Below are 8,336 nucleotides of genomic sequence, written 5' to 3'. Positions count from 1 at the left end.
TGTACAACGCATGCTTCAAATAGCCAACGGACCCTTCCTAGCGCCGCCTGATGATTGGCTGATTCATTTTGTCATTACATTGTGTATTAAATCCGGGATTTTATTAGCATAAACAGCTTTATTATCTCAGAAAGAATTTGAGGTTTAGTTGCTATCAAATGGACATACTGTAAATATGTAATGCACTGTGCCCCTGGGTCCCTATCTCATTAATATGACTTCCAGATGGTCTCCATTGCTGTTCCACCACGCTTGTCAGATTCAATCTGACTCTTTTTAAATGCAAATTGGACAAAACACATCACATATACACCAGGGGTACTTACTGTAACCACGGTTGGCTGTGGCCTAATGAATACAGTGTCCGCCCGCAATGCTTGCACCCCCGGGTTTGATACCCAGTGGGGCACGCAATTATTTTTAAAAAAAATGTTTTTATTTATTATTTTTTAATGCAATAAAGTTATTTGGTGTGTTGCTACTTCCCTTTATATAAAAAAGTCCCCTTCTACAAAATACAATGCCATGCTGCCGCCCTCTTCACTCAATTCATTTTGTCATTACATTGTGTACTAAATCCTGGATTCTATTAGCATAAACAGCTTTATTATCTCGGAAAGAATTTGAGGTTTAGTTGCTGTCAAACGGACAGAAATATGTAATGCACTGTGCCTCTGGGTCATTATCTCTTTAAAATGACTTCCAGATGGTCTCCATTGCTGTGCCACCACGCTTGGCAGATTCAATCCGACTTATGTTTTTAAACGCAAATCAGACAAAACACATCACATATACACCAGGGGTGCTTATTCTAACCACGGTTGGCTGTGGCTAACGAATACAGTATTCGCCTTCAGTGCGTGCACCCCCGGGTTCGATATCCAGTGGGGTGCACAATTATTATTATTTTTTTTATGTATTTATTTATTATTTTTTAATGCAATAAAGTTATTTGATATGTTGCTACTTCCTTTTTTTATAAAAAAGCCCCCTTCTACAAACTACAATGCCACGCTGCTGCCCTGTTCACTCAATTAATTTTATTGTTTAATTGTGAACTAAATCCTGGGTTTATTAGCATAAACAGCTTTATTATCTCAGAAAGATTTTCTAGTTTCTTTGCTATCAAATGGACAGAAATATGTAATGTACCACTAGGTCCGTATCTCATTAATATGACTTCCAGATAGTCTCTATTGCTGTGCTGCTACGCTTGTTGAAATTGTCAAAAGCGGGTCTAAAAACTCGGATTTGGCTGCATTCATTTTGTCGTTAAATAATGTACTAAGGTGGTCATTCCAAGTTGTTCGCTAGCTGTTTTCGGTCGCTGCGCAGCATTCAGGCAAAAAAAATGGCATTTCTGTGCATGCGTATGCGGCACAATGCGCAGGCGCGACGTACTTTCACAACAGCCAATGCAGTTTCACACAAGGTCTAGCGATGCTTTTCAATCGCACTGCTGGCCGCACAGTGATTGACATGAAGTTGGTGTTTCTGGGAGGTAACTGACCATTTTTGGGGAGTGTGTGGGAAAACGCAGGCGTGTCAGATACAAACGCAGGCGTGCCTGGGGAAACGCAGGTGTGGTTGGCCGAATGCAGGGCGTTTTCGTGATGTCAAAACAGGAACTAAACAGTCTGAAGTGATCGCAAGCTAGGAGTAGGTCTGGAGCTGCTCAGAGACTGCACAATCTTTTTTTGTAGCAGCGCTGCAACCCTTTCGTTCGCACTTCTGCTAAGCTAAGATATACTCCCAGATGGCGGCGGCTTAGCGTTTGCAAGGCTGCTAAAAGCAGCTAGCAAGCGAACAACTTGGAATGAGGGCCTAAGTTCTGGATTTTATTAGCATAAACAGCTTTAATATCTCAGAAAGCATTCCACGTTAACTTGCTATCAAATATGACAAGGATGACCTTCTCTTTCAAATTCTGATACGGATGCATTTGCATTGTGGTCGACCAATAGCAGGGCAGACCCCTGGCAAAGCACACAATGGCAATTAGCAGCTTTGTCTAAGGTGTCAGCCGTTAAGAGCTCACACAAATGAGTCTTCCTTTTTGAAAATGGGTATCACAGACTTGCTGGCACCGCAGACAAAGCGGCCACACACTTTACAGACACCTCATGCTGTATAAAACTGCTTTGTAGACACAAGTTGCTATCCATTCTGTGACTCTGGATCTAACAGCGTAGACTTGCTACTCGGATCATCTCTTCGGCTGTGTCACTCGTACAAACCCTTGAGATACACTCTGCCGCTTCTGTTGACTTCAAAGTCAAGTTGTTGCTGCATTCTACTGTTTCTACCACAAACAGTGCCTATTACTGAACTATCATCTCGCTGGTACAGTAAGTACAGGTAATTTGTACATTATATGCCGCTGATTGCCGTATTTCTATACACTAATGCTACTTTTGTTAACCTACAGTATAAACTAGCCCCTTGATTTGTGCAGCGAGAAAATTTGTCGGACTCTCTCCTGCTACAGTAGCTAAGGTGTCTATTTACTAAGCCTCAGGTGGAGACAGTGGCGGAACTAGCGAGCGGTGGGCCCAGGTGTGACAAAATGCTTTGCCCCCCCACCCCCCCCACATCCCATCCAAGTCCACCCCCTCACCCCTGGAGAGGATCTGGTGAGGGGGACCTGCTCAGGGCCAGAGAAATGGATACCTAGCAACAGTGCCGTAACTAGACATTTTAGCACTGTGTGCAAGAAACGGCATCGGAGCCCCACCCCTGCATGCAAAACAGGGGCAGTGCGCGCCGTAGGCGCGTGCAAAAATACATAGTGGCGTGGCTTCGTGGGGAAGGGGTGTGGCCACAAAATAATACCAATTCATAAAACGGTGCACAGTAGTCTCCATTCTTCAAATTACGCCGCACAGTAGCACAGTACACCAGGTAGAGACCCTTTTACACCTTACAGCGGACAGATTCCTCTTTTTACACATTACGGCAGACAGCGTCCCCTTTTTACACATTACGGCAGACAGCGTCCCCCTTTTTACACATTACGGCAGACAGCATCCCCCTTTTTACACATTACGGCAGACAGCGTGCCCTTGTTACACATAGCGGCAGACAGCGTACACTTTTTACACATAACGGCAGACAGCGTACACTTTTTACACATAACGGCAGACAGCGTGCCCTTGTTAAACATAGCGGCAGACAGCGTACACTTTTTACACATAACGGAAGACAGCGTCCCCCTTTTTACACATTACGGCAGACAGCGTGCACTTTTTACACATAATGGCAGACAGCGTCCCCTTTTTACACATAACGGCAGACAGCGTGCCCTTGTTACACATAGCGGCAGACAGCGTACACTTTTTACACATAACAGCAGACAGCGTGCCCTTGTTAAACATAGCGGCAGACAGCGTACACTTTTTACACATTACGGCAGACAGCGTCCCCTTTTTACACATTACGGCAGACAGCGTGCCCTTGTTACACATTACGGCAGACAGCGTCCCCCTTTTTACACATTACGGCAGGCAGATTCCCCCTTTTTACACATAGCGGCAGGCAGATTCCCCATTTTTACACATAGCGGCAGGCAGTCCCCCTTTTTACACATAGCGGCAGGCAGTCCCCCCTTTTTACACATTGCGGCAGGCAGATTCCCCCTTTTTACACATTGCGGCAAGCAGTCCCCCGTTTTTACACATTGCGGAAGGCATTCCCCCATTTTTACACATTGCGGCAGGCAGTCCCCCACTTTTACACATTGCGACAGGCAGTCCCCCATTTTTACACATAGCGGCAGGCAGTCCCAACAAAGAAAGAAAGAGACAGAAAGAAAGAATTATACTTACCCTCTACGCTGGCTCAGGCTCCTCGGTGCAGCGTCAGACGATTCCCGGGCTGGAGAGAAGGAGGAGGGAGCCGCAGCAGCGCTGTGTCATTGGTGGAGGCGCTGCTGCTGCTGCCCCTCTGCTTCACTATAGGCTGTTCTCGGAAGACAGCCTATAGTGAAGCAGAGGGGCAGCAGCACCTCCACCAGTAGTAAAGCGCTGCTGCGGCTCCCTCCTTAGGCTCCCTCCTCCTCCTTCTGCCCCGTACACTACCGCTGCTCCTCTCCTCTCCGCCGAGCGGGCAGCGCACAGCGGCATGTAATGAGTCAGTTTGACTCATTACATGCTTTGGGCCCCTGGACAGAGGCGGGCCCCAGTGCAACGCACTGGTTGCACTGGCGGTAGTTCCGCCTCTGGGTGGAGATAAAGTAGAGGACATAAAGTACCAGCCAATCACCTCCTGTCATTTTTCAAATCCAGCCTGTAACATGGCAGTTAGGATCTGATTGGCTGGTACTTTATCTCCTGCCACTTTATCTAAATCTAATGCTTAGTAAATAGACTGCTGCTACTGCACTGTACAGTATCATATCTCCCAACATGACCCTCTCCAGGAGGGACAAAATTCTCTGTTCCTGGACTTCCCTCTTAATTAATGATTGCCATGACCTGTGGTGAAACACCTTCATTTTCAAATAACTACCCTGTAGTTCACCACAGGTGATGGCAATCATTAATTAAGAGGGAAGTCCAGGAACACAGCATTCTGTCCCTCCTGGAGAGGGTCATGTTGGGAGGGTTCTGGTCATACTTGCCTACCTGACCCTCTCCATGAGGGAGAAAATGCTCTGTTCCTGGAATTTCCTGGTAATGTATGATTGCCATCACCTGTGGTGAAACACCTTTCTTATCAATTAACTAGCTCACCACAGGTGATGGCAATCATACATTACCAGGAAAGTCCAGGAACAGAGCATTTTCTCCCTCATGGAGAGGGTCAGGTAGGCAAGTATGGTTCTGGTATGAATGGTCGACCATGTTAAGGTCGACAGTCATTAGGTCAGCCACTATTGGTCGACATTGACATGGTCAACATGGACAAATAGTTGACATGTGAAAGTGGTTGACACATGAAAGGTCGACATGGATTTTTGAACTGCTTTTGGTGTAATTTTTTCTAGTGATGAGCACCGGAAATTTTTCGGGTTTTGTGTTTTGGTTTTGGGTTCGGTTCCGCGGCCGTGTTTTGGGTTCGAACGCGTTTTGGCAAAACCTCACCGAATTTTTTTTGTCGGATTCGGGTGTGTTTTGGATTCGGGTGTTTTTTTCAAAAAACCCTAAAAAACAGCTTAAATCATAGAATTTGGGGGTCATTTTGATCCCAAAGTATTATTAACCTCAATAACCATAATTCCACTCATTTTCAGTCTATTCTGAACACCTCACACCTCACAATATTATTTTTAGTCCTAAAATTTGCACCGAGGTCGCTGGATGGCTAAGCTAAGCGACCCAAGTGGCCGACACAAACACCTGGCCCATCTAGGAGTGGCACTGCAGTGTCACGCAGGATGGCCCTTCCAAAAAACACTCCCCAAACAGCACATGACGCAAAGAAAAAAAGAGGCACAATGAGGTAGCTGTGTGAGTAAGCTAAGCGACCCTAGTGGCCGACACAAACACCTGGCCCATCTAGGAGTGGCACTGCAGTGTCACGCAGGATGGCCCTTCCAAAAAACACTCCCCAAACAGCACATGACGCAAAGAAAAAAAGAGGCGCAATGAGGTAGCTGTTTGAGTAAGCTAAGCGACCCTAGTGGCCGACACAAACACCTGGCCCATCTAGGAGTGGCACTGCAGTGTCACGCAGGATGGCCCTTCCAAAAAACACTCCCCAAACAGCACATGACGCAAAGAAAAAAAGAGGCGCAATGAGGTAGCTGTGTGAGTAAGCTAAGCGACCCTAGTGGCCGACACAAACACCTGGCCCATCTAGGAGTGGCACTGCAGTGTCACGCAGGATGGCCCTTCCAAAAAACACTCCCCAAACAGCACATGACGCAAAGAAAAAAAGAGGCGCAATGACGTAGCTGTGTGAGTAAGCTAAGCGACCCTAGTGGCCGACACAAACACCTGGCCCATCTAGGAGTGGCACTGCAGTGTCACGCAGGATGGCCCTTCCAAAAAACACTCCCCAAACAGCACATGACGCAAAGAAAAAAAGAGGCGCAATGAGGTAGCTGTGTGAGTAAGCTAAGCGACCCTAGTGGCCGACACAAACACCTGGCCCATCTAGGAGTGGCACTGCAGTGTCACGCAGGATGGCCCTTCCAAAAAACACTCCCCAAACAGCACATGACGCAAAGAAAAAAAGAGGCGCAATGAGGTAGCTGTGTGAGTAAGCTAAGCGACCCTAGTGGCCGACACAAACACCTGGCCCATCTAGGAGTGGCACTGCAGTGTCACGCAGGATGGCCCTTCCAAAAAACACTCCCCAAACAGCACATGACGCAAAGAAAAAAAGAGGCGCAATGAGGTAGCTGTGTGAGTAAGCTAAGCGACCCTAGTGGCCGACACAAACACCTGGCCCATCTAGGAGTGTCACTGCAGTGTCACGCAGGATGGCCCTTCCAAAAAACACTCCCCAAACAGCACATGACGCAAAGAAAAAAAAGAGGCGCAATGAGGTAGCTGTGTGAGTAAGCTAAGCGACCCTAGTGGCCGACACAAACACCTGGCCCATCTAGGAGTGGCACTGCAGTGTCACGCAGGATGGCCCTTCCAAAAAACACTCCCCAAACAGCACATGACGCAAAGAAAAAAAGAGGCGCAATGAGGTAGCTGTGTGAGTAAGCTAAGCGACCCTAGTGGCCGACACAAACACCTGGCCCATCTAGGAGTGGCACTGCAGTGTCACGCAGGATGGCCCTTCCAAAAAACACCCCCCAAACAGCACATGACGCAAAGAAAAATGAAAGAAAAAAGAGGTGCAAGATGGAATTGTCCTTGGGCCCTCCCACCCACCCTTATGTTGTATAAACAGGACATGCACACTTTAACGAACCCATCATTTCAGTGACAGGGTCTGCCACACGACTGTGACTGAAATGACGGGTTGGTTTGGACCCCCACCAAAAAAGAAGCAATTAATCTCTCCTTGCACAAACTGGCTCTACAGAGGCAAGATGTCCACCTCATCATCATCCTCCGATATTTCACCGTGTACATCCCCCCTCCTCACAGATTATCAATTCGTCCCCACTGGAATCCACCATCTCAGCTCCCTGTGTACTTTGTGGAGGCAATTGCTGCTGGTGAATGTCTCCACGGAGGAATTGATTATAATTCATTTTAATGAACATCATCTTCTCCACATTTTCTGGATGTAACCTCGTACGCCGATTGCTGACAAGGTGAGCGGCGGCACTAAACACTCTTTCGGAGTACACACTTGTGGGAGGGCAACTTAGGTAGAATAAAGCCAGTTTGTGCAAGGGCCTCCAAATTGCCTCTTTTTCCTGCCAGTATAAGTACGGACTGTCTGACGTGCCTACTTGGATGCGGTCACTCATATAATCCTCCACCATTCTTTCAATGGGGAGAGAATCATATGCAGTGACAGTAGGCGACATGTCCGTAATCGTTGTCAGGTCCTTCAGTCCGGACCAGATGTCAGCATCAGCAGTCGCTCCAGACTGCCCTGCATCACCGCCAGCGGGTAGGCTCGGAATTCTGAGCCTTTTCCTCGCACCCCCAGTTGCGGGAGAATGTGAAGGAGGAGATGTTAACAGGTCGCGTTCCGCTTGACTTGACAATTTTGTCACCAGCAGTTCTTTGAACCCCAGCAGACTTGTGTCTGCCGGAAAGAGAGATCCAAGGTAGGTTTTAAATCTAGGATCGAGCACGGTGGCCAAAATGTAGTGCTCTGATTTCAACAGATTGACCACCCGTGAATCCTTGTTAAGCGAATTAAGGGCTCCATCCACAAGTCCCACATGCCTAGCGGAATCGCTCTGTGTTAGCTCCTCCTTCAATGTCTCCAGCTTCTTCTGCAAAAGCCTGATGAGGGGAATGACCTGACTCAGGCTGGCAGTGTCTGAACTGACTTCACGTGTGGCAAGTTCAAAAGGTTGCAGAACCTTGCACAACGTTGAAATCATTCTCCACTGCGCTTGAGACAGGTGCATTCCACCTCCTATATCGTGCTCAGTTGTATAGGCTTGAATGGCCTTTTGCTGCTCCTCCAACCTCTGAAGCATACAGAGGGTTGAATTCCACCTCGTTACCACTTCTTGCTTCAGATGATGGCAGGGCAGGTTCAGGCGTTTTTGGTGGTGCTCCAGTCTTCTGTACGTGGTGCCTGTACGCCGAAAGTGTCCCGCAATTCTTTTGGCCACCGACAGCATCTCTTGCACGCCCCTCTCGTTTTTTAAATAATTCTGCACCACCAAATTCAAGGTATGTGCAAAACATGGGACGTGCTGGAATTTGCCCATATTTAATGCACACACAATATTGCTGGCGTTGTCCGAT

The sequence above is a fragment of the Pseudophryne corroboree genome, chromosome 4, assembly GCF_028390025.1.
Source record: "Pseudophryne corroboree isolate aPseCor3 chromosome 4, aPseCor3.hap2, whole genome shotgun sequence".
Lineage (NCBI taxonomy): Eukaryota > Metazoa > Chordata > Amphibia > Anura > Myobatrachidae > Pseudophryne > Pseudophryne corroboree.
This window is presented reverse-complemented; position numbering follows the sequence as displayed.